We start from the raw sequence: 27328 nt of genomic DNA, 5'->3' as shown, positions 1-27328 counted from the left end.
CGCATGCCGCAACTAAGAGCCCACATGCCGCAACTAAAGATCCGACATGCTGCAACTAAGACCCGGCACAGCCAAACAAACGAATAAATTAAAAAAAAAAAAAAACTGGACTGGCCAGTGGTTTAATTCCTATTAGTTAGGGGTTATCAAAAGAAAAATGTCATCTAGTCATCATTAATATTCATTTCCTGTAATGAGAGCACTAACTTCCACTGTTGCCTAGATGAAGTTACTCCTTAAGGAAAAATCCCTATGGAAAAAGGTATAAAAGTTGAGAAAGACTCACTAAAATGAAACTAAAATGAAACTAAATTGAATTTTAGCATTGTATGGCACTAAGCAGGTAAAAACAAGGAGTGGATTAATTCATTCAGGTCCTCCACAAACTAAGTGCTGTGCTGGGTGACAGGAGGAATGGAAAGATGATGGGGTTGGACTCCTATCTGATACGGATTTAGAATCCACAAAGTGTAGACTAGAATACAAGTATAGAATCAACTATAATATGGAAGGAGTATGACTGGTCCTATGATATAAATATAAAAAGCATTCTGACTGAGTAGGTCAGAACTGAATTCATGGAAGAGGAAAAGGGCTTTCAAAGTTAAAGGCAGTGGGTGGGGTTGGTAAGGAAATTCCAAGCGAGGGGGTCAGCCTGCTCAAAGAGGTGAGATGTCGCTGTATGTTGGCGTTAGGGTTTACAGCCCACAAAGAGTTTTTATACCTATTACTTCATTTTGACTTTCCCAACAATCAGCTAAGCGAGTCATTTTACAGATAAAGATATTGAGGTTCACTAACGTTCAGTGTCTTGTGCAAAGTCCCCAAGCCTGGGAGTGGTGTGTCCAGGACATGAATCTACGTTTTCTGAGTCCAAACCCAGAGCTTTCCCTAGGCTCCTGTGGTGCCTCTCTACACAACCCAGTATTGCTGAAGTGTCCCTTCTTGTTTTGTTTTGTTGGAGGGTGAGGGGTTTGGAGAGAAGGAAAAGATATCTTGAGAACTGGAGGCCAGACTAGTTTGCAGCGGTTTTCAGTGTCAAGGCAAGGAGATTAGGTATGTCTACAAGTTATCAAGGAGAAAAGAAAAACAAGATAATGAAAACATTAATGTCTTTTGGAGAAAAGATTACACAACTGTGAGAATCCTAAACAGTGGTCACGGCTCACCATTCACACTCCGGCCTGAAATGTTTCAGGGGTATTTTCTGAGCGTCTCTGGGTAAGCAGTTTGGACTTGTAACCCCAAACAGGTCAGAATTATCCTGCTCATGCTGAATGCTCAGCAGATGTTAACTCTACCACGACCACATACTTAGAGTCCTACCACATCTTAGAATAAAACAGTCTGAGAACGCCAGTCCTTTTCGTTAGATTTGAATGGTTTCAATGAATGTTTAATGGGAAAATCAGTATTTGAAAATATGCTTCGTGTTTTGTTTTGCAAATCATTAAGAAGATGTCATCTTCTTAGAAAGTACCTTATATAGGCAGGAATCCTATGAAAACTTTATTTTTTTATTTTTATAAATGTATTTATTTATTTTTGGCTGTGTTGGGTCTTTGTTGCTGCACGCGGGCTTTCTCTAGTTGCGGTGAGTGGGGGCTACTCTTCGTTGTGGTGCGCAGGCTTCTCATCGTGGTGGCTTCTCTTGTTGCAGAGCACGGGCTCTAGGCGTGTGGGCTTCAGTAGTTGTGGTGTGTGGGCTCAGTAGTTGTGGCTCGCGGGCTCTAGAGTGCAGGCTCAGTAGTTGTGGTGCACGGGCTTATTTGTTCCACAGCGCATGGGATCTTCCTGGACCAGGGCTTGAACCTGTGTCCCCTGCATTGGCAGGCGGATTCTTAACCACTGCGCCACCACGGAAGCCCTTTTCTTTCTTTCTTTTTTTTTTTAATAGAAAACTTTAAAAGTCAATGTTAACAGTTAGTAAACATTCCTGGGCAGAGCCAAACAATCCTTCTATTACTGAAAATGTCTCCTCTTTGGGCTTAGATATGCTTCAGATTTACATCTTCATCTTGAGAAAATATTTAACTGCCAGAAAGGGGAGAAGGGTTCGAAATGACTACATTTATTTAAACTATAAAATCCAGAATAAATAAGATCTGGCCCTGAGTATGTTCCCAGCCTCCTTTCTTGCCTTGTCCCTCCTGAACTCTGAGCTCCAGCCATAATGAACTTCAGTGTTCCTCAAATGTGTCCTGCTCTCCCTGGCCCCTAGCCTTTGGTCATGTCATTCCTTTTCCTGGAACATTCTCCCCATTTCCCATTCCTCCCCATCTTTGCCTGGTTAACCCCTAGATATCCTTTAGATCTCAGTTATCTTTTTGTTTGACAAACCTCCCTTGATGTCTTTCCTCATCCCCCTTCCCCCTATTTAGAATGGGGGCCTCCTCAAGAATATACAATGGGGAGGACAGTCTCTTCAGCAAGTGGTGTTGGGTAAGTTGGACAGCCACATGTAAATCAATGAAGTTATAAGAAACCCTCACACCATACACAAAAATAAACTCAAAATGGCTTAAAGACTTAAACATAAGGCATGATACCATAAAACTCCTAAAAGAGAACATAGGCAAAACATTCTCTGATCTAAATTGTACCAATGTTTTCTTAGGTCAGTATCCCAAGGCAATAGAAATAAAAGCAAAAGTAAACAAATGGAACCTAATCAAACTTATAAGTGTTTGCACAGCAAAGGAAACCATAAACAAAAGAAAAAGACAACCTATGAACTGGGAGAAAATATTTGCAAATGATGCAACCAACAAGGGCTTAATTTCCAAAATATATGAACAGCTCATACAACTCAATAACAAAAAAACAAATAACATGGGCTTCCCCAGTGGCGCAGTAGTTGAGAATCTGCCTGCCAATGCAGGGGACACCGGTTCGAGCCCTGGTCTGGGAAGATCCCACATGCCGCGGAGCAACTAGGCCCGTGAGCCACAACTACTGAGCCTGCGTGTCTGGAGCTTGTGCTCCGCAACAAGAGAGGCCGCGACAGTGAGAGGCCCGCGCACCGCGATGAAGAGTGGCCCCCGCTCGCCACAACTAGAGAAAGCCCACGCACAGAAACGAAGACCCAACACAGCAAAAATAAATAAATAAATAAATAAATAAAAATAAAATTTAAAAAAACCAAATAACCAAATTGAAAAATGGGCAGAAGACCTAAATAGACATTTCTCTAAAGAAGACATAGAAATGGCCAAAAGGCACATGAAAAGATGTTCAACGTTGCTAATTATTAGAGAAATGCAAATCAAAACTACAATAAGGTACCACCTCACACCGGTCAGAAGGGCCATCATTAAAAAAAGTCTATAGGGCTTCCCTGGTGGCGCAGTGGTTGAGAGTCCGCCTGCCGATGCAGGGGACACGGGTTCGTGCCCCGATCCCGGAAGATCCCACATGCCGCGGAGCGGCTGGGCCCGCGAGCCATGGCCGCGGAGCCTGTGTGTCTGGAGCCTGTGCTCCGCAACGGGAGAGGCCACAGCAGTGAGAGGCCCGCGTACAGCAAAAAAAAAAAAAAAAAAAAAAAAAAAAAAAGTCTATAAATAACAAATGCTGGAGAGGGTGTGGAGAAAAGGGACCCTCCCTACACTGCTGGTGGGAATGTAAATTGGTGCAGCCACTCTGGAGAACAGTACGGAGGTTCCGCAAAAGACTAAACATAGAGTTGCCATATGATCCAGCAATCCTACAGCTGGGCATATATCTGGAGAAAACTATAATTCGAAAAGATAGATGCACCCCAATGTTCACTGCAGCACTATTTACAACAGCCAAGACATGGAAACAATCTAAATGTCCATCAACATATGAATAGATAAAGAAGATGTGGTGTATAAATATATACATAAACACACACACAATGGAATATTACTCAGCCATAAAAGAGAATGAAATAATGCCATTTGCAGCTACATGAATGGACCCAGAGATTACCATGCTAAGCAAAGTAAGTCAGAAAGAGACAGACAAATACCATATGATACCACCTATATGTGGAATCTAAAATATGACACAAATGAACCTGTCTATGAAACAGACTCACAGACAGAGAACAGACTTGTGGTTGCCAAGGTTGGGGGAGGGGAGGGATGGACCGGGAGTTTGGGGTTAGCTGATGCAAACTATTACATATAGGAAAAACAAGGTCCTACTCTATAGCACAGGGAACAATATTCAATATCCCGAGATAAGCCATAATGAAAAGAATATAAAAAAGAATGTATATATAATGTATAACTGAGTCACTTTGCTGTACAGCAGAAATTAACCAACACTGTAAATCAATTATATTTCAATAAATAGAACGAGGGCCTCCTTCCTCGTTCTTGTATGGTTCTATTTACCCTCATCACAGCAATTTCTCAGGGCTTTAACTGTGTCTTCGCACCCCATTAGACTGTGGGCTCAATGCTGGTAAGGACAGGCCAACTTCTCTCAAGTTCTATTCTGTATCCCAGTGCCTAGCACTGAGTAAATGATCAACAAACCTGAGTAGCTGAGTGTACTGATGCTGTTACCAAAATATACACCAGGTTTTGTGCTTTCATGTAAAGGTTTAAGTAGCAAGACTTTAAGAACCATTCCAAGAGACTGGCTTCCTTTGTCATTAAAAAGATTTTGGGGGGCTAGCTAGTTATAACTACTTTTATTCCAGAGTTTGTACAAGGGCATGTTTTACCATTTGGGCAGAAATTTTGATTACTGTGGCTTTTTAAAAATTTGTCCTCAGCTGTTCATAGGTACAAACAGGCCAATGTTTAGAGATGCTCTGTTTATGTTCCTGACCCAGCTACTCAACTAGAGCAATAAAATGGCCAGAGTTGCTGATGCTGTATTCTTATGCTTACATTAACATAGACCATATGGTAAAAATCTATACAAAAGTAGCAATTTCATTAAAAAATTTAGATAAAACCCAGGAGACAAAAGATAAAGGCTGACCCTATAGCAAAATGCTGTCTTATTAGTCAGTTTATGAGATTTAAAAATTGGGGGTCACTGGTCATACTTTTAGTGGGAGAAACCAGAGTGAAGTTTGGGGTAACTATTTAAAAGTGCAAAAGGGCAAGTCTATGTTGACAAGCAATAATGTTATATTAGAAAAGATGGATTTAAAAGAAACAATCAGCAAAGCATAAACCCCAGTTCCCTAAAACATGTTAAAAACATTTATGTGGGCTTCCCTGGTGGCGCAGTGGTTGAGAGTCCGCCTGCCGATGCAAGGGACAAGGGTTCGTGCCCCGGTCCAGGAAGATCCCACATGCCGCAGAGCAGCTGGGCCCGTGAGGCATGGCCGCTGAGCCTGCGCGTCCGGAGCCTGTGCTCCGCAACGGGAGAGGCCACAACAGTGAGAGGCCCGCGTACTGCAAAAAACAAAACAAAACAAAACAAAAAAAAAACCCAAACATTTATGTGAGGTTTTAAGTGAAAAAGGTCCACTTTAAAGTCTGTTTCCAAACATGAAAGAAGAATTGCTGATTCCACGTGCAGAGGAAAAGCACCGGCTGACAGACAGGCCCTTTCTGGTGGGATGCTTCACAGGAGACAGTACTGAGATTCTCCTCTTGTGGTAAATAAATCCTACCCTATTAATACTTCCATGTTCTTAAATTATCATATAGCCAGTGACCTTTAGATGTAGAAGGACCCTAAGATCCATCTTGTCCAAATTCTCATTTTACAGATGAGGTTTGGGACGGGCGCTGGTTCAACATTTGCCTACACTCATTCCAGGGGGCTGGCAGAAGCGGAACTAGAACCGTATGAATTCATTTCCTTGTACTTTATTAATAATCAGAAAAAACATTATCTGTTCTCAATCAGCTGGCTGCCATTTAAACAGTGTAAAGCTGAGAGATTAGAAAGGTGCTAAGCAAAAGCATTAAGCATGAACAGCTGCATTTCCCAGGCAGAAGGGCGGCACACAGTTTAGTTGCGGGAGGATTTCCAATTTGCATGAATGGAACATGGACAAGTAAGATAAAGCTGGCTCCAGAAAAGTAATTCCCCCAATTTCCATGAGCCTGGGATTTGGGAAACTGCAGTCTGCTCTGGAATTCAGGGACATGACGAACGACACTGGGAGGAACTCCCTAGATGACCTCAACCCATGAACACACAGAGGCTTGTCAAGGTCCCAGGTGCTGGGCTCGCCCACGGGTTGTGGCTGAGACAGAAAAACAAAGAAAAAAAATGTTCCCCAAACACGCACATAAGAAAAACTATCTTCCTGTGTTCTCTGCCAAGAGAAGTGGAGCCAAAGAGGATGAGTTCAAGAATCGGATTCATCCATCAAGACAAATCAACTCAGTCTAAGGAGGCTAGAAGAGCAATTTAGGAGGTAAACAAAAGTTCAGTTTCAGAAAGAGGCTTTGGAGAAAACACAGAGGCCATCCCTGGAATCAAACTCCATAGTGAAAACAGAAAAGGACTCACTATTTTTTTTTTTCCAGTACGTGGGCCTCTCTCACTGTTGTGGCCTCTCCCGTTGCAGAGCACAGGCTCCAGACGCGCAGGCTCAGCGGCCATGGCTCACGGGCCCAGCCGCTCTGCGGCATGTGGGGTCTTCCTGGACCGGGGCACGAACCCATGTCCCCTGCATCGGCAGGCGGACTCTCAACCACTGCGCCACCAGGGAAGCCCAGGGCTCACTCTTAAGGCATGGAGTTCTGAACATGCCAACAGGTGGACATGTTCAAAGGGGCAGCTCCAGAGGCAAACAGCACCAAGACGTTAGCCCTCCTCCCATGTGGAGTCTGGGTTCTGAGCCAGCTCCTTGCTGAGCTGAAGAAGAATCTCTAGTGAAGAAGGCCTGATAGCAACAGGAAAGTCATATCGGCGAAAAGTACTTCCCCCTCCAGCAGTGCCAAGCTCCTGGGCTGGCCTGGGGCATCCACCCTTGCTCATGGTCAAAGCCACTACTCTTACCTGTATCATTTCTCTGGTTTGGCTGTCCAGTTGCTCCCCCAGTTCCCTCCCCCACTACTAGCCCCCATGCCAGCCACAGACTGGAGTTTGTGTCCACATTCTCTTTCTCTTTGTCTCCAGGTATCACTAGAGTATCTGGTCCAGATCCTGTTCTTCCCTTCTGCTTCATGGGTCTCCCATCCCCTTATCAAATCCTCCCTTTTTAGGTGGAGCCGAATTCTGCTCCCCTTGAATGTGGGCTAGACTTAGTGACTCCATTCTAATGAAAAGAATGTGGTGGAAGTGACAATATGTGAATTCTAAGACTAGGTCATTAAAGGCATTGCAGCTTCCTTCTTGCTTTTTCTTAGATCACTTGGTCTGGGAGAAGCCAGTTGCCATGTTGTTAGGATGCTCAAGCAGTGCAATGGAGATGTCCATGTGATGAGGAACTAAGTCCTCATGACAATAGGCATGTGAGTGAGCCAATTTGGAAACAGATTCTCCAACCTCAAACTTTCAGATGACTGGCCCCCGCTGACATCTTGACTGCAACCTCATGAGAGACCCCCAAGCCAAGGACTATCTAGATAAGCCAGCCCCAAATTTCTGACCCACGGAAACTGTATGAGATACTAGATATTCATTGTTGTTTTATTTAGCCTGAAAATTTTGGACTAATTTATTGTGTAGCAGTAAATAACTAATACAACATCTTTGAGCTTTCTCTACTGTCAACTAGAGCTGTCCCTTAATTAATCATAATCTCTTTTTGGAGAAGGAGGGTTTTTTTGTTTTTGTCATACAGTTCTTTCCTCAAGGGTTACGGCAAAACCTCCCACATTTGTACAGTCCTCATGGATGGACATTTATTGATTTGGGGTCATTATGGCTAAGTCTCAAGGAGATAACTGCAATAATGATAATATGCATTTTCAAGGACTGTTCTTTGTACATGCTCTCCTAGAATCTTTTACGTTACTTCATCATTATATAAAAAAGAATTGGACCTTATATCCCCCCAGGATCCCCCAAACATAAGCCTTAACTGTAAGCATTTGTAACCTTAAACAGCCCATAGAAACTATAAAAGACTTTTTTTTTCCCTTAAGGGTCTTATATTCACACTTCAGGAAATAGTGAGATTAATCTGCCATATACTACAACATGGATGAAACTTGAGGACACTAACCTAAGTGAAATAAGCCAGAAAAACAAATGTTGCATGATTTCACTCACATGAAGGATCTAAAGTTGTCAAACTCATAAAAGCAGAAAGTAGAATGGTGGTTGCCAGGGGATAGACGTAGGGGGGATGCAGAGTTGCTGTTCAATGTTTCTGCAAGATGAGAAAGTTCTAGAAATTTGCTGTATACCAATGTGCATATATTTAATAATACTGTATGTACACTTAATTTGTTAACAGGGTAGATTTCATGTTATGCATTTTCTACCTCAATTAAAAAAAAGGAAATAGTGAGATTAAAATGACCTTATTCCAAGATTCACAGCAGTGATTCCTTTTTTGCAACGTCTTTTCCAATACACCACTGAGTGTCATGTCATCCCCAAGCCCCCTCAAAACTAAAAAATTTTTTACATGTTTTTACATTAAAAACCAAAAAATGTTGCTCTCTTCTTCCTGGAGGATTGATAGGGTGAAAAGGGAGGTAGGATCTCATACAAACCAAACGTAAGGATAGGTTGTTACAATTCCCAGAAGTTTGAGAATCATTGATCTGGAGATATGTTGAGGTTTCAGAAGAAGCATGCTTGAAAAAACATCTGACATGTGCCTAGAGTCCGTGCTCCGTAGCAAGAGAAGCCACCGCAATGAGAAGTCTGTGCACTGCAACGAAGAGTAGCCCCAGCTCGCCACAACTAGAGAAAGCCCACGCGCAGCAATGAAGACCCAATGCAGCCAAAAATAAATAATTAAAAAAAAAACTTTCAGGCAAAGAATCAGAAAAATGTTAGCCATAAAAAAGTACAAATAAGTAATAAAAAAAATTCTGAGCATTTGAAAAAGCTAAGCTCCAATCAAAGGACTGCTGTCGCCAGTTTACTATCTAATTCTCCATAGAGACAAGACCTATAGACATCATAACCAAGAGATCAAGGCAAAACAGAAGCCAGTGAAGACTCAGATAAGCAATGAGCTAATGCCCAGATAAGAGGAGCCTAGTAATGCATCAGCAATGGCAGAGAAAAATAAGGAAACTGAAATACTTTCTATCCATTAATACATGATTGGGGTCAAAAGTGAAGAACAGGGCTTCCCTGGTGGCGCAGTAGTTAAGAATCCGCCTGCCAATGCAGGGGACATGGGTTCGAGCCGTGGTCTGGGAAGATCCCACATGCCACGCAGCAGCTAAGCCTGTGTGCCACAACTACTGAGCCTGCATGCCACAACTACTGAAGCCCATGCGCCTAGAGCCCGTGCTCCGCAACAAGAGAAGCTACTGCAAGGAGAAGCCCGCGCACAGGGGAGGAGCCGGAGGAGCGAGCGGGCGCACGAGGCAGAGAGGCAGGCGGGATGCCAGAGCTTATTTAATGAAAAGTGCCACAGACTGAAAAACCAAACATGAGGGTAGCAGGTGCTGCAAAGTTGGTGGTAGCTGTGGCAGTATTCTTACTGACATTCTATGTTGTTTCTCAAGCATTTGAAATAAAAATGGAAGCGAGTTTAGGAAATCTATTTGCAAGGTCAGCAATGGACGCAGTTGCACGTTCCACAAAACCTCCCAGATATAAGTGTGGGATCTCAAAAGCTTGCCCTGAGAAGCACTTTGCTTTTAAAATGGCAAGTGGAGCAGCCAATGTGGTAGGACCCAAAATCTGCCTGGAGGATAATGTTTTAATGAGTGGTGTTTAGAATAATGTTGGAAGAGGAATCAATGTTGCCTAGGTAAATGGAAAAACAGGAGATCTAATAGACACCAGATATTTTGACATGTGGGGAGGAAATGTGGCCTCATTTATTGAGTTTCTGAAGGCCATACAAGATGGAACAATAGTCTTAATGGGAACATATGATGATGGAGCAACCAAACTCAATGATGAGGCCTGGCAGCCCATTGCTGAATTGGGGAGTACATCTATTACTCATCTTGGTTTTAGAGACAACTGGGTCTTCTGTGGTGGAAAAGGCATTATGACAAAAAGCCCTTTTGAACAGCACATAAAGAACAATAAGGACACAAACAAATATGAAGGATGGCCCGAAACTGTAGAAATGGAAGGATGCATTCCCCAGAAGCAAGACTGATGTGGAGAAAATTGAAGAGAGCTCACTTTCACTTGCTAATGGGAAAGCCCTAATGGAAAAACTACATGTAAATATTTTAAGAGCATGCAGCCATCTCAGTGTGTGCATGACCATTATCTCTTTTGGTATCAGGATTATTTATTGCTAAGCTAAATAGACATCTTTGTAAATAGTCATCATAATGAGCAAATCACTGAACCATTTCTAAGCACATCTCTCTAATGGTACAATGTTCAGACTACAATGATAATGGCATCTTTTAATTCCAAAACCATTACCCAATGGATAACTGAAGAGATTTGAAAACTATATCGATATATATACTAATCACTGTGAAAATCTATCATGGGATAATATGGATTTTAGGAAGGAGACTTTTCTTTTATATATAAATATATATATATATATATATAACCTTTTGATGATAGTATCTTTTAAATTAAAAAGATATTGGGCTAGTTGTGTTGTTACTTTACAGTCTGACTCCCCTGTTCTATTTCTTTTCTTAGTCTTTCTCTTCCCTTCCCAAGAAACCTAGAAATAAAATATGAAGACTTATATCCAATATGTGAAGAGCACAACAGAATTCTTTAATGTACACAGTAAAAAGTAAATATATACATGTAGGTGGCATCATGGCTGTAGCTTGCTGGATTTTGTGTTAACAGTGTGCATAAGTTGATTTTGTATAAGTTATTTAGAGTAAGACAGGAGGGGGCCACTTCACAGAGCGGAGGAACCAGGCCAGGTCCCTTCCCCAGCCTTGGTAGGTCATTCAGGACAGCATGTCAGTACAATTAGAGCAATACTGGCCTAAGTTTTCCTTATTTAAGTGTCATCAGCATTGATCAAATGGTTTGGAAAGAGGCATGCTTTAATGCCACAATAATTTTGGATTGTAAACCAAAAAATTCCGTATTTACTTTCATCTAACTTCATGATAGTAATTTTTGCCTGAAAAGATGACGACATATTTAGAAAAGTCCTAATTACTGATTGGGACTGATAATATTTAAAAATAATTTTTATTTGACACACAATGACTTTATACCCAACTCTACATAAAAATATAAAAGATCTAACTTCAGGTGTTCACAAAATGACTCAAGTTTAAAAAATATTTTTAGGTCATTAAATATCTGTTGTGTGAAGTGTCTTAAACTGGAACATATCCTCAACAAAATACTAGCAAACAGAATCCAACAGCACATTAAAAGGATCATACACCATGATCAAGTGGGGTTTATTCCAGGAATGCAAGGATTCTTCAATATACACAAATCAATCAACGTGATACACCATATTAATAAATTGAAGGAGAAAAACCATATGATCATCTCAATAGATGCAGAGAAAGCTTTTGACAAAATTCAACACCTATTTATGATAAAAAACCCTGCAGAAAGTAGGCATAGAGGGAACTGTCCACAACATAATAAAGGCCATATATGACAAACCCACAGCCAACATTGTCCTCAATGGTGAAAAACTGAAACCATTTCCACTAAGATCAGGAACAAGACAAGGTTGCCCACTCTCACCACTCTTATTCAACATAGTTTTGGAAGTTTTAGTCACAGCAATCAGAGAAGAAAAGGAAATAAAAGGAATCCAAATCGGAAAAGAAGAAGTAAAGCTATCACTGTTTGCAGATGACATGATACTCTACACAGAGAATCCTAAAGATGCTACCAGAAAACTACTAGAGCTAATCAATGAATTTGGTAAAGTAGCAGGATACAGAATTAATGCACAGAAACCTCTGGCATTCCTGTACACTAATGATGAAAAATCTGAAAGTGAAATCAAGAAAACACTCCCATTTACCATTGCAACAAAAAGAATAAAATATCTAGGAATAAACTTACCTAAGGAGACAAAAGACCTGTATGCAGAAAATTATAAGACACTGATGAAAGAAATTAAAGATGATACAAATAGATGGAGAGATATACCATGTTCCTGGATTGGAAAAATCAACATTGTCAAAATGACTCTACTACCCAAAGCAATCTACAGATTCAATGCAATCCCTATCAAACTACCACTGGCACTTTTCACAGAACTAGAAAAAAAAATTTCACAATTTGTATGGAAACACAAAAGATCCCGAATAGCCAAAGCAATCTTGAGAACAAAAAACGGAGCTGGAGGAATCAGGCTCCCTGACTTCAGACTATACTACAAAGCTACAGTAATCAAGGAAGTATGATACTGGCACAAAAAACAGAAAGATAGATCAATGGAACAGGATAGAAAGCCCAGAGATAAACCCACACACATATGGTCACCTTATCTTTGATAAAGGAGGCAGGAATGTACAGTAGAGAAAGGAGAGCCTCTTCAATAAGTGGTGCTGGGAAACCTGGACAGGGACATGTAAAAGGATGAGATTAGATCACTCCCTAACACCATACACAAAAATAAGCTCAAAATGGATTAAAGAGCTAAATGTAAGGCCAGAAACTATCAAACTCTTAGAGGAAAACATAGGCAGAACACTCTATGACATAAATCACAGCAAGATCCTTTTTGACCCACCTCCTAAAGAAATGGAAATAGGGCTTCCCTGGTGGCGCAGTGGTTGGGAGTCCGCCTGCCGATGCAGGGGACACGGGTTCGTGCCCCGGTCTGGGAGGATCCCACGTGCCGTGGAGCGGCTGGGCCTGTGAGCCATGGCCGCTGGGCCTGCGCGTCTGGAGCCTGTGCTCCGCAACGGGAGAGACCGCAACAGTGAGAGGCCCGCGTACCGAAAAAAAAAAAAAAAGAAATGGAAATAAACAAATGGGACCTAATGAAACTTCAAAGCTTTTGCACAGCAAAGGAAACCATAAACAAGACCAAAAGACAACCCTCAGAATGGGAGAAAATATTTGCAAATGGAGCAACTGACAAAGGATTAATCTCCAAAATTTATAAGCAGCTCAATAGCAAGAAAACAAACAACCCAATCCAAAATGGGCAGAAGACCTAAATAGACATTTCTCCAAAGAAGATATACAGATTGCCAACAAACACATGAAAGAATGCTCAACATCATTAATCATTAGAGAAATGCAAATCAAAACTACAATGAGATATCATCTCACACCAGTCAGAATGGCCATCATCAAAAAATCTAGAAACAATAAATGCTGGAGAGGGTGTGGAAAAAAGGGAACACTCTTGCACTGCTGGTGGGAATGTGAATTGGTACAGCCACTATGGAGAACAGTATGGAGGTTCCTTAAAAAACTACAAATAGAACTACCATATGACCCAGCAATCCCACTACTGGGCATATACCCTGAGAAAACCATAATTCAAAAAGAGTCATGTACCAAAATGTTCATTGCAGCTCTGTTTACAATAGCCCGGAGATGGAAACAACCTAAGTGTCCATCATCCGATGAATGGATAAAGAAGATGTGGCACATATATACAATGGAATATTATTCAGCCATAAAAAGAAATGAAATTGAGCTATTTGTAATGAGGTGGATAGACCTAGAGTCTGTCATACAGAGTGAAGTAAGTCAGAAAGAGAAAAACAAATACCATATGCTAACACACATATATGGAATCTAAGAAAAAAAATGTCATGAAGAACCTAGGGGTAGTTATAAAGCAGAAACTAAAAAAAAAAAAAAAAAGAACCTAGGGGTAAAACAGGAATAAAGACACAGACCTACTTGAGAATGGACTTGAGGATATGGGGAGGGGGAAGGGTAAGCTGTGACAAAGCAAGAGAGAGGCATGGACATATATACACTACCAAACATAAGGTAGGTAGCTAGTGGGAAGCAGCCGCATAGCACAGGGAGATCAGCTCGGTGCCTTGTGACCGACTGGAGGAGTGGGATAGGGAGGCTGGGAGGGAGGGAGATGCAAGAGGGAAGGGATATGGGAACAGATGTATATGTATAACTGATTCACTTTGTTATAAAGCAGAAACTAATACACCATTGTGAAGCATTTATACTCCAATAAAGTTGTAAAAAAAAAAAAAGTAACGATCTAACTGCTATTCACAGTAAAAGGCAGCACTTCAATTTTGGATCTAAATTTTAGATGACATATAAGAAAAATTAAAAGCAGTATTTTTAAATTTTGTTATAAACCAAGGTGAAAGTTATTCAGCTATTTCTTAAATATCAGTGCATCTGGGGGTACCGTTTCTTCCCTCAAACTGAATGTAATTCATGTATGCACCTTACATATCTAAACAATTTTTGTAGACTTTTCAGATTTTTGGTGCTGATACACTAAATCACATTCAGCATGTGTGTTCTGACATTTAAAATACTTCCCTCGGGCTTCCCTGGTGGTGCAGTGGTTGAGAATCTGCCTGCAAGTGAAGGGGACACGAGCTCGAGCCCTGGTCTGGGAGGAGACCACATGCCGCGGAGCGGCTAGGTCCGTGAGTCACAACTACTGAGTCTGCGCGTCTGGAGCCTGTGCTCCGCAACAAGAGAGGCCGCGACCGTGAGAGGCCCGCGTATCACGATGAAGAGTGGCCCCCGCTCACCATAACTAGACAAAGCCCTCGCACAGGAACGAAGACCCAACACAGCAAAAATAAATAAATTAATAAACTCCTACCCACAACATCTTCAAAAAAAAAATCATGGTAATGATATCAACATTGTGTATGAGCAGGAAACATATTTAATAAATAAAATAAAATAAAATACTTCCCTCGATTCTGTAAATTAAAAGAATGGCTATTTTACAGGTCCAGGGATTGTGAAATAAGTGTTGCTTTTTTTTTTTTTTTAAATAATGAGAATAACTACTCTTGGTTTTGCATTGTGATTTTTTTTGTATTATCTGGCAAAGTAATATGCCTATAGAACTTCACACTGAGATTTGTCAAGCGTGTACTGTACTGCTTAACATGCAAAATTAAAGTCATTCCTATGGGTAAACACACTAATATCCTCAGGATATATCTTAACATGGATAGAATTTAAGAATCTAGATGGCAGGACATCCCTTTAAAGATAAGGACTATAACGTGATAGCTTTGTAGAGCTGTATAAAATGCCAAAAGAAGGGATAAAGATTGGTTATGTAACTGTTTTCATGCAGTTTGCTATTGTTTCAATTCTGCCTTGTATAGATTATGTCAACATAACTTTGGGAAGCAATAATTTTACTATATTTTATTTTCAGATAGCTTTTAAAAGTCAGCATTGTAAATGCAGCAATGCTCATTTAATGTTCAGAATTTTCATTAAAATCAGAAATTTGGCATTGACACTCTGGTTTTTTAAAATGGTGTTTAAGGACTTATGGATGTGTATTTTTAAATTTGTAATCATAGAGGCTGTCCCAGACTGTTAAAATTCAGCAGACAGTAGGAAAATAAGTGATATGTGGGAAATTAAAGAAAAATTGAGGCAGAATCTTTATATTCCTGACTTTAATTTGATTAAAGTTTATCACTGTTCTTTCAAAACAAGAAGCCCGCGCACCGCAACTAAGAGTAGCCCCCGCTTACCACAACTAGAGAAAGCCCGTGTGCAGCAACGAAGACCCAACGCAGCCAAAAATAAATAAATAATAAATTTATTTATTTAGTTATTTATTTTTTGCGGTACGCAGGCCTCCCACTGCTGTGGCTCCTCCCGTTGCGGAGCACAGGCTCCGGACGCGCAGGCTCAGTGGCCATGGCTCACGGGCCCAGCCACTCCGCGGCATGCGGGATCTTCCCGGACCGGGGCACGAACCTGTGTCCCCTGCATCGGCAGGCGGACTCTCAACCAGTGCGCCACTAGGGAAGCCCAAAAAATTTATTTTTTAAAAAAAGTGAAGAGCATGCAGATGGCAAGTTTCTGTTACATAATTTTCCACAAAAAAGGAAAGAAAATAGCGAAAGAGAGGAAATGGCACATGAAGGGTTAAATTTTCAGGATGCATATACATAATTACCATCGCCAGGTAGCAAACCAGGAATGGGGTTAGTGGAAGGCAGGGAGGGAAGTGAAAGGAAACTTCGGGTGTTATAGGGATAAGGAGAAAGGGACAAATTATATTTAAATTTAGAACATCCACTAATGCTCTCAAAGTTGTCTGACAGCTGGAGTGTGCTTTCTCTTCAGTCATTCCTCAACTTGCTTTTTTGTTTGTTTTTAACATTAAAAGCTAATTCTGTGAAGCTTTTCAATTTGCCATTCTGGTATGCAGAATCCATCTGAAGGACATGAGAGAAAAGCCAAAGCTCTAAGGAAGCCTTTCTAGCCAAGACTAGAGAAATGTTCTGAGCCTCTTGCCCAGACATACAGTAGGGTCCAGGGCGGGGGGCTTCCTCCAGGCCACCACTCTCAGGCTTTCCTCCAGGTGTGCTCCCAGGAGTGTCAGGGACTGTTACATCCTCTCCTTGTATGGTTTCAGGACAGAATATTACCATGAGACACATTGACTTGCCCAGGAGGGAAACTCAAATTGGTGTAGAAGCCTGAAGGCCCCTCTGAGTCTCTTGGACCATCTGTGGGGCTGGACGGAGCAGAAGAGAAGAATAAAGATGGCAAATGAGCAGAAGCTAGGCAGGAAGCAGAGGCCGGGCCACCGGGGAACTTCCAGTTACTGGGATCTCTCTCTCTCTCTCTGGGTTGTTTATGGTCCCTCACCACAAAACACAGATGGGAGGCCCGCCACCAGGAGTTCTCTTTAGATTTCCTGCAGGAATCTTAGGTGAGTCTTTCTTTCTTCTAGAAGTCCTTCCACAGTAAGATGTTTTCTCTTCAAAACGCTGATCATATTCATTGTAAAATGTTGTCTTATTAAGAAATAAATTTTATAAAGAGGCTGGTTTAAACAAAAATGAAAATCAAGTACATACTCATTTCATGTTTGTTTGTTTTTTTAACATCTTTATTGGAGGTTAATTGCTTTACAATGGTGTGTTAGTTTCTGCTGTATAACAGAGTGAATCAGCTATACATATGCGTATGTCCCCACATCCCTTCCCTCTTGCATCTCCCTCCCACCCTCCCTAACCCACCCCTCTAAGTGGTTGCAAAGCACCGACCTGATCTCCCTGTGCTATGTGGCTGCTTCCCACTAGCTAGCTATTTTGCATTTGGTAGTGTACATATGTCCATGCCACTCTCTCACTTCGTCCCAGCTCACCCTTCCCCCTCCCTGTGTCCTCAAGTCCATTCTCTACGTCTGCTTCTTTATTCCTGTGCTGCCCCTCATTTCATGTTTGACAGAGCTTTTTCTATTTTTGTTTCCCCTATCCTGTCCCCCACTCCCAAATCTGACTATATTCACACAGATTCTGTTTATCTATGCATTTCCATTATGGCTAACAAATTAAAAAAGCACATTTCCTGCTGAAAATCACATTTAACAAATCCCTTTGGGGGACAGAAAGAAGTGCACACCATTGAAAAAGACTAGTTTGTAGGAGGCAGAAGTCAGGCCCCAATCACTCCTTTGCATCAAGCTAGTTAAAATGAGGTGGGCGCCACAGGCCACATTTATAATGATGGAAGTTTCTCAATCTCTGACTGTGGGCCTGAACCTCTATGAGACCATAATCGGTCTCAAAAACATGCAAAATGAACCACCAGAAGTTTAAATAAGAATGCTTCTCTTCTGAATGCCTCAGACCCCTTGAGCCGGCTCACAGATTTGGGGGAGGAGTAATGAGCAACAAACACAGGGGGGGCCTCAGTGCATTTTTCTATTTGGTTAAGATTGATTCCTCCTGAAAAACAAATGTGATCGATCTTGAAGATCAATGCTGAACAGTACAACACAATGTATTAAAGAATGTATTGAAACAAAACTGCTAATTAAAAAGGCCAATTTGGGCTTCCCTGGTGGCGCAGTGGTTGAGAGTCCGCCTGCTGGTGCAGGGGACACAGGTTCGTGCCCTGGTCCGGGAAGATCCCACATGCCACGGAGTGGCTGGGCCTGTGAGCCATGGCCGCTGAGCCTGTGCGTCCGGAGCCTGGCTCCGCAACGGGAGAGGCCACAATGGTGAGAGGCCCACGTACCGCAAAACAAAACAAAAAAAAGGCCAATTTTTCTGCAGATGGGCTCTCCCTGCATGTGCTCTTTTTTCACTACATGCTATTTCTTCTGCTCTAAACACACCAGGCTCACCTAGTTAAGGAAGCCCCTCGGTCCTTGTGCATGTGGCAGTGGTGAAACCTAGCTGGAGGAAGTGTGTGAATCAGTACAAGCTGCATCAGGAGTATATTTTGGCCAAAAGCGATGCTGATCAATGCACAACTCTAGGTCCTACTGAAGGCACCATTTCTTATATCTCTGGGGTATGAAACACTAACTTGGAACTTACAAAGAATGTTCCTCTTTCTTGCTCTAGCCTTTGGAAAGCCTCTTCTAGTCAAACACTATGTTCCATGCTGCTATTGAGTACATATATGTCTCATCAAATCAGGCGAGTTCTGCGTGGGTAAGGAGAGAAGGACCAGTCAGTAGGAGGCCTACTGAGGCTGTTATATTTAGCAGGCCTATTTCCTTCCTCTATCTGTGCTGACAAACAAATGTTCGCTTTCATTCTGGCACTGTCCCCCGTTCTTGATCATTCAGGCTTAGACTAAGCAACCCCAGATTCCAACACTGGCGGGTTCTAACACACACAAGGTAAGACAGCTTCCCTTGGTTTTTCCTGGGTGGTCACGATCCTCTAACAGCACATGCTGGGCCATCACCCCGGCCCACAGTCCTGGCTCCCAGCCCAGCAGAGGGGGCTGGGCTGGGTCAATATCATGACAGGTCTAAGGGAGCCACACTGGTGTTGTGCATACTTTCCTCTCTCAATATCTGCAGGGGTTTGGATTCAGGAGTACTCACGGATACCAAAATCCACAGATGCTCAAGTTCCTTATATAGAATGGTGCAGTGTGATGAATATAGTCGGCTGTCGGTATACTGAGGATGCAAAACCCATGGATTCGGACTGTACTTGGTGTGGGGGAATATCTGGGGACTCAGGAAGGCAGGTCCACAGTGGCTTTCAAAACTTTGAGCCTGCTTAAGAGGTCTTGTCTTGAACAGCTTTTCTCTGCGGATTGTGAACCCTTGCGGGAAGGGAGGTGGTTATAAAGAAAGCCAGAACTACCTGAGAACTAGGGTCTCTGGATCAGAAGGGACAATAAGATGGGCCTTCTGAGTAGCCCCCTGAGCTTGCACGGCTGCGAAGGAACTGGCCAGGCTTGGAGTCAGTCAGGATAAGACATCACAGCCATCATCACCACCTCCAGCTTGCTCCACCATCATTGCCCATTTGTGGAGAACTTTCTAAAGTGTGTTATCTTACCTGACCCACAGCACAGAGCTGTGGAGTTGGTTGAGAGCCTCTGTGATCCCTAATGCACAGAGATGAGGAAACACAGTGTGTGTGTCGGGGGGGTACTTAGTAACCTGCCTGAGGCCAGCTACTCACACAGCGGGTCCTGGTCTGAGCACACAGATCTCCAAATTGCATTTTCTTTGGAAAATGCACCTCTAACACAGAACTAAACGATTTATTGTTTCTGCCCATCCCTCCCTCTCTCCTACCTGCCTTGGAAGGTATTAAAAGGTGAAAGTCAGCCATCATTGGCAACTGGGTTCTGCTTGTCAATCAGGCAAGCCGAAAAGCACTACATGCTTCTTTCATTTATTTCTGTCACTACGCAGGATGCTCCAGTTTCCTCTCCAACCTTACTTCAGCGGCTTAATGTCACTCTTGCCAAAATGCTCCATTCCTTTCCCTTTATCTCTTGATAAAGGAGGAGGCCCTCATTTCATACGACCATTTGCTTGCTGCCCTATTTATACCATTCTAATAACTGAGCCCCCCCCATTTAAAAAAAAAAAAAAAACACCTTCTCAGGTTTTCCCTGGTGGCGCAGTGGTTGAGAGTACACCTGCCGATGCAGGGGACACGGGTTTATGCCCCGGTCCGGGAAGATCCCACGTGCCGCGGAGCGGCCGGGCCCGTGAGCCATGGCCGCTGAGCCTGCGCGTCCGGAGCCTGTGCTCCGCAACGGGAGAGGCCACAACAGTGAGAGGCCTGCGTATCGTGCAAAAAACAAACAAACAAACAAACAACAAAAAAAAAACACCTTTTCATACAGCTTGCTTCAAGTCTTTCAATTAAAAAAGATACAGCTCCTTAAAAAAAAAAAAAAAAAGTCACCAGCACCCAAGTATTGCCGTGCTTCAGAACTTTTACTTCATTTGGTATACTCTGTGTTGAAACAATATAGCATTATCTTTTTTTTTTTTTTTTTTTTGCGGTATGTGGGCCTCTCACTGTTGTGGCCTCTCCCGTTGCGGAGCACAGGCTCCGGACGTGCAGGCTCAGCGGCCCAGCCGCTCCGCAGCATGTGGGATCTTCCCGGACCGGGGCACAAACCCGTATCCTCTGCATCGGCAGGCGGACTCTCAACCACTGTGCCACCAGGGAAGCCGTAGCATTATCTACTCTGAATGCACTAGAAGCCCTCCCGGTAGCTTTTTTGTATGAGAGACATTAAATCTGGTTGGAACTCAACAAGAAACAGTGTCATGTGGGAAATCCTTGCCTGTTAGACCCTTGACTGATCATATTTCAAAGTCCAGTGCTGTGCTAAAGGGCATCTTTCTTTAAAAATAAAGCAATCCTATTAGTCAGATCCTTCTCTGCACACCATAGCTTTGAAGGAATTTGATAGTTTGCAAATTCAAAGTTGAAAATTAAAAACCCACGAATAAGACTTGAATCCATTTATTCATGGTAAAATGAATATAGCTTTGAAAAGTCTACCCTCATTAGGATCATTTCAATGTGATCTGTGACCTGGAATGAGTCTGTTTAACTAGGCTCTTGCCACAGAAAGACACCCATTTTCTAAAATAAGTCCTGTCTTCAAAGGACTCAGGAGATACCACAGAATAATATTAAATGAAGTGCAATTCTTTTTCAAGAATGTTTCATTGTTTTCTTAATCAGTGTTATTTTTATTTTGCCAGATTTAGAGTACCTCTTCCCCTTCCCCCTCAAATGAATTAAAATAAACCCTGGCCCCTGCTGGAGTGATCAAAGCTTCCCAATTCACAGAGGAATGTCCATTCCTCCAAGCCAGGGGAGGTTTCCTAACTAATGAACTAGAACACTGTCAGATGTCTGGTTGCCAAGTAATATATTAAAGTGCTTTTCTAATGAGATTTCTGCAAGGTAACTATAAAACCATAAAAAGCACATTAACCTTCAGTAAAGCAAAAACATTTAAAAAAATAACCAAATGCCTTTAAGGAAAAGAAGAGTTCAACACAGCAGCTAAAAAGCTGAAGAGAATTTGACAAGTGGAAAAATAAAGCCCAACAATTTCACATCTGAGAAAAAAGGGTAGACACAAAGCAGAGCAATGTAGGAGTTAGATCAAAAGGAGCCACCTGATGATCTCAATATGTGACTTTAAACATCTCCCTTTCCATGCACCCTTGTCTATTTGTAACATGGATCTGTGATAAACGTAGCTACAAATGCCCCCTCTTATGAAAAGAAGAAACAGCTTTTCATTTTTAGAACTTGTGCCTGAGAATTTAGGAACAGTCCACACAAATCTTGAATATCAAGGATCTTTTTGTTAGAACCAACATGAGGAACTCTCACTTGAAATACAAACAATAGCAATGACATGAAGCCTCTACCATGGACCACTCTGAAACGGTTTGGGGAAATCCTTCTGTTGGCTTCTGCTTATCACCCTGCCTTTATTATTTAACCATGGAGTCTACTATGACATCAGTGAGGCTAGGAGGCTGGAGGCCATCTGTCTGGGTCTGCATTTGTGTGACCCTGTGGCTGCAGTGTGTTCTGTATTGATCCAGTCAGTCCGGCAGCCCTGGATCTTGTTCAAACTCTTAAGGGTGGAAACCACCCATCAAAGACTGGTGTGGGGTCTGAAAACAAACATAGAAGGTGATGTGGGTGTTTAGCTTAAAGAAGAGATGCCTGGGGTGAGGGACTGCCTGTTAAATATCTTCTAACATCTGAAGGGATGCCATGTCAGGGAATGAGAAGTCTTGATTTTACTTACTCCCAAAGGAAGCACTAAGATCAAAGACACATCGCATATTTAAAGTCAAGGTAACAAAGTGTTCGTCAGCAGTTAAAGATGTCTAACAATTTTAAATGCATTCATGCATGGATGAGCAATGGCTGAGAGTTGTCAGGGATGAATTCTTCATTTTATTCACAATTTCAATCAAATCCAATCAAACGATGGATTGATTCCAAAGGAAAATTTTTTATTACTTAATATTATCATTTCTTTTAAATAGCTAACCAAGAACTGGGAAATGATTTACTCAAGATTAATAGAATTAAAGTATTTTTCAAAATATGGTGCCTGGATTTATACAGAACAAAACAAAATAAGGCATGTATTCATGGGTATTAAATACTTGCTTCAATGGGACCATAGAACACAATAAATCAGTCCTCTCTTTGCAAAGGTTCTCCAAGGAAAGCACACTTTAAAAAGTCAAATAGGGACTTCCCTGGTGGCGCAGTGGTTATGAATCTGCCTGCCAATGCAGGGGATACGGGTTCGAGCCCTGGTCCAGGAAGATCCCACATGCTGCAGAACAACTAAGCCCATGCGCCACAACTTCTGAGCCTGTGCTCTAGAGCCCGAAAGCCACAACTACTGAGCCTATGTGTCACAACTACTGAAGCCTGTGTGCCTAGAGCCCACGCTCCGCAACAAAAGAAGCCACTGCAATGAGAAGCCCGCGCACTGCAACCAAGAGTAGCCCCCGCTCGCCGCAACTAGAGAAAGCCAGCGTGCAGCAACGAAGACCCAATACAACCAAAAATAAATATAAAGTAATAAATCAATTTATATTAAAAAAAAGTCAAATAATTGACAGAACAATGACCCTAGCACTCCAGGTCCAATGCACGTGCTGGGATGCAGCCTTCAGTTGAAATCTGTCCTGACAGTTGAAATCTGTCCTGAAGCTTTAGTCTTCAGGAATGTGATAGAAAATGGAAAGCAAAGGGAACAGAACTGCTGTGTTCTGAACATAATCTCTGGATTCAGACAGATCTAGGTGATGTTGGGTAAGTTACCTAACATTTTGAGCCTCAGTCTTCTCATTGATAAAAATGGGGTAATAATAAGTACCAGGGCCCCATGGGATTGTTTGGATGCATGCACAGGGCTTCCCCTGCTGTCTGGCACACAGTGAGTACTCAATAAACGGTCACTGTTATTTATGATTTCAAATTAATTATTTTAAAGTGGAATAGGATTTGTTTCCTGGTTAAGGAGGAAGCTGGACCCAATGACTTTCATAGTTTCTCACCACCATATACTCTGTTATCCTATTTCATGCTAATTGTTTCCCCTCAACTCAGTCCTGCCCCTCACCTCCCCACCAATGGCCATTCACAACAACAGCTACGCCTATTCACTGACTGCTCACCATGGGCATTCAGGTGTGTAACTAATCTAACCCTGTCAACCACTCTGTGAGGTTGGGGCCGCCTCCCATTTCACGAGAGGAGACACCTGAGGTACAGGAAAGTTGAATGATTTGCCTAAAGTTGCGAGGCTTATAAATGGTAGAGCTGGGATTCAAAACCAGGCAATTTGGTTCTAGAGCCCAGGCTCCTAACCACTGTCCCATATGACCTTCCAGGCAACCTAAAATTCTGCCTCGACATATCAGCTAACCAATGTGTAGTCAACTACTTGCTGCAGCTGATGAAAAAGTGGTACAAGATCCAGTGTTTGCCTTCAGTCTCCTCTTCTCCATCTTCGCTACAGATCTTCTAGCTTTACATTCCAGAGTTTCATTCCTAATCACCAATTTCTCTCCCTTGCCACAAAACACCCTGACCCTTGATGAGCCAGTGATATAAATATGCATTTCCATTCACTTGTGGGTTTAGGGTTGTTTTTTTCCTTCAAAAAAATGGCTCTACCAAGTTCCTCTGATCTTTGCTGGTGATGCAGACCAGGTCCCTGGAGGGCTGGCTAATCCTGAGCTTACAGAGCCCTGAGCACAGTCAGGCATTTCAGAAATGCACTCGGATGATGCGGAGGTGGTTTCTCTAACAACAGAAAGTTCCCGAAAAAGCTGTTAGGACTTGAGAGGCCCAGCTCCACCACCAACGCCTGCTGGCCCGGGAGCTGCCACCTGGGTGGAGCTGGCTCCCGCCCACAGGGTCCCCAACCCTCCTGGGCTCAACTCAGGCCTCCTGCTGCAGTTGCTCGTTCCTTCCTGTTCCACGTTTCCTCTAGCACCGATGGTTAATACCCTCTCTTTAGGGTGAGAAAAATGACCTTGCTGTCCATGCAAGTAGGGACCACTCATTCCATCTACAAGAGATGCACACAGCTACTTGGTTCAACTCAAGAGTATCCTCTCTGCTATCTTGTCACTTTTTCTTTTTTTTTTTTTTTACATCTTTATTGGAGTATAATTGCTTTACAATGGTGTGTTAGTTTCTGCTTTATAACAAAGTGAATCAGTTATACATATACATATGTTCCCATATCTCTTCCCTCTTGCGTCTCCCTCCCTCCCACCCTCCCTATCCCACCCCTCTAGGTGGTCACAAAGCACCGAGCTGATCTCAAGTCAGAAAGAGAAGGACAAATACTGCATGCTAACACATATATATGGAATTTAAGAAAAAAAAAATGTCATGAAGAACCTAAGGGTAAGACGGGAATAAAGACACAGACCTACTAGAGAATGGACTTGAGGATATGGGGAGGGGGAAGGGTAAGCTGTGACAAAGCGAGAGAGTGGCATGGACATATATACACTACCAAATGTCTTGTCACTTTTTCAAGCAAGGTATTACATTGCCTTGTAATTTCCTTTTTTCTCTTAAAACCAAAACAAATTGCAGATGATTCCTTGCAATTTGTGTTGCAAAAATTCACATTCTGCTGTACTTCATTAGTAAAAGCTCTTTCGTCCCCACCTTTCAACACTGCTCTATGAGATGCAAATAGAACCATTTCAGTTTTCCAGTTGAACAGCCAGGAAAAAGAAAAAAGAAATAAAAATGAGCAGCACCCTGCTTATCTCCATGTTACACATTAACATGGTCCTCCTTTGCAGAGGTTCTTCAAGGTAAGCACACTTTAAAAAGTCAAATAATTGACAGAATAATTACCTTAAGCACTCTAAGGTCAATGCAAATGCTGGGATGTAGCCTCCAGCTGAATTCTGTACCAAAGCTTCAGTCTTCAGGAATGTAATAGAAAATGGAATGCAAAGGGAAAGGAATTTCCAAATTTCTCCACTAAGATGTCATTGAAAAAAATAATAGCGCTCAAGGGAAAGAAAGTCCACAAGTCATCTCCTATCCAGCAATCTCTCGCCTGCTGAAACCTATCACTTTTGCTTTGCTCTCTCACTCTTGTGCTGTTGGTCTCATTAATAATAGTAATTGCTGGGCTTCCCTGGTGGCAGAGTGGTTGAGAATCTGCCTGACAATGCAGGGGACATGGGTTCGAGCCCTGGTCTGGGAAGATCCCACATGCCGCGGAGCAACTAGGCCCGTGAGCCACAACTACTGAGCCTGCGCGTCTGGAGCCTGTGCTCCGCAACAAGAGAGGCCGCGACAGTGAGAGGCCCGCGCACCGCGATGAAGAGTGGCCCCCGCTCGCCGCAACTAGAGAAAGCCCTCGCACAGAAACGAAGACCCAATACAGTCCTAAATAAATAAATAAATAAATAAATAAATAAATAAATAAATAAATAATAGTAATTGCTAATAATAGAAATTACTACTATCCTTACCATAACCTCTAATACTGCCTCTACCACCACGTATGAGCTTATTATATTCCAGGCACGGCGCAGGTTCTCTCATGTTATTTCAGGTAACTCTCACAGGAATCCAATGAGGTGTTTATGCTTATTAGCCCCATTTTCAGGTGAGAAATCAGAGGCTCTGAGAGGTTAAGTACCTTGCACAGAGCGTATCTGTAGCAGGGCCAGGATTCTACAGTACGTTTAACTCCAGAACTTTCATCCTGACCATGATTCCCAGTTTTCTGAGTAATGGCCCATTGACATGGCCCATTCCATACCCCCAGAGCCCACCATAGGGCTTGGAGGGCACTTGAATGTATGAATTAATGAATGACTACATGAAGAAAGAAATCAACAAACAAGTGGATGTGCTTTCTGAAGACTAGCTTTTTAAAGTAAAGTTCTCTCTCATGTCTAAAATGGAGTATGGGAATACTCCATGACTCCACAGTCATGACTTCAAAAAGGAGATCTTTTCTCCACCTGCTTAAAACTCAACAGGGAGTAACTGACACAATTGCATTCTACCTACATTGGTCCTCAGTGCTCCCGGCCACAGAGGTAATGGCTGAAATAACCGAAGCTGACATATTCAAAAGAACTTTGATTTCAGATACATGAAGGGTTTCACTAAAGTTGACATCAACGTCTCTTTTTCCAATACTGAATCCCCCTCCTACCATTTAGAGGGAGCTTGCTGAGTGACATTTATTCTTCTTGCTTTTTATTTAGTACTGGGGAGACAGAATGCCAGTCTTTACCCACATCTCCTTCCCTCAACACAACACGCATCCAGGAAACGTAAGGAGACAAACCAAACAGCCCATGGGCAGGGAAGCGCTCAAGACATTGTATCCGCACTACCAGTGAAAGCGCTTTGGGTCACAGAAACTATGCTGCTTTCTTTTCCCCTGTGAAGGGGACATCTATGCTGGCTCTCTGCTCTTCAATCTCTGCTCCTTGTCCTGGGCCAACGCCCCAGAATTCCTTGGGTGGGCTGAGGATGCTGAGAAGTGCCATCTGGACCAACTCACCTTTCCTCCCCCAGAAGTCAACGCCCATTTCCTCTACAGAGCTTCCCCCTTTTGTCAGCATAGGAAGGGAGCATCCCAACCAGGTACTTGAATTGTGCCTTGAGGGCATACATTTTGGAGCACTCGTGGCCTGAGGGTGGGAAACAGGGAAACCAGCCCTAATTGCCCTGCTTAGCTCTAAACTTGCTTGGTAATCACTTTGGAACTGCTGGATCTTCTTCACCTTTTCCATCTCTCTTCTCTTTTGGCAAGCACCCAGCTATGGGTCCTAAGTATGAAAGCCTGTCAGAGTATTAAAAATGGTTGCTGCTAAAATGCATAAGAATTATGG

General features: G+C 42.5%; 1 protein-coding gene and 1 pseudogene across 2 annotated transcripts in view; one reads left to right on the top strand and one right to left on the bottom strand.

Moving 5' to 3' along the window:
- The window catches only part of IGFBP7 (insulin like growth factor binding protein 7), a 78879-nt gene that overhangs the window by 25267 nt on the left and 26284 nt on the right, over nucleotides 1-27328 (bottom strand). The window lies entirely within an intron of this gene.
- LOC132484356 (protein FAM3C-like) lies at nucleotides 9457-10209 on the top strand (annotated as a pseudogene).

Source organism: Mesoplodon densirostris, chromosome 1 (assembly GCF_025265405.1).
Source record: "Mesoplodon densirostris isolate mMesDen1 chromosome 1, mMesDen1 primary haplotype, whole genome shotgun sequence".
Taxonomy (NCBI): domain Eukaryota; kingdom Metazoa; phylum Chordata; class Mammalia; order Artiodactyla; family Ziphiidae; genus Mesoplodon; species Mesoplodon densirostris.
This window is presented reverse-complemented; position numbering and strand designations above follow the sequence as displayed.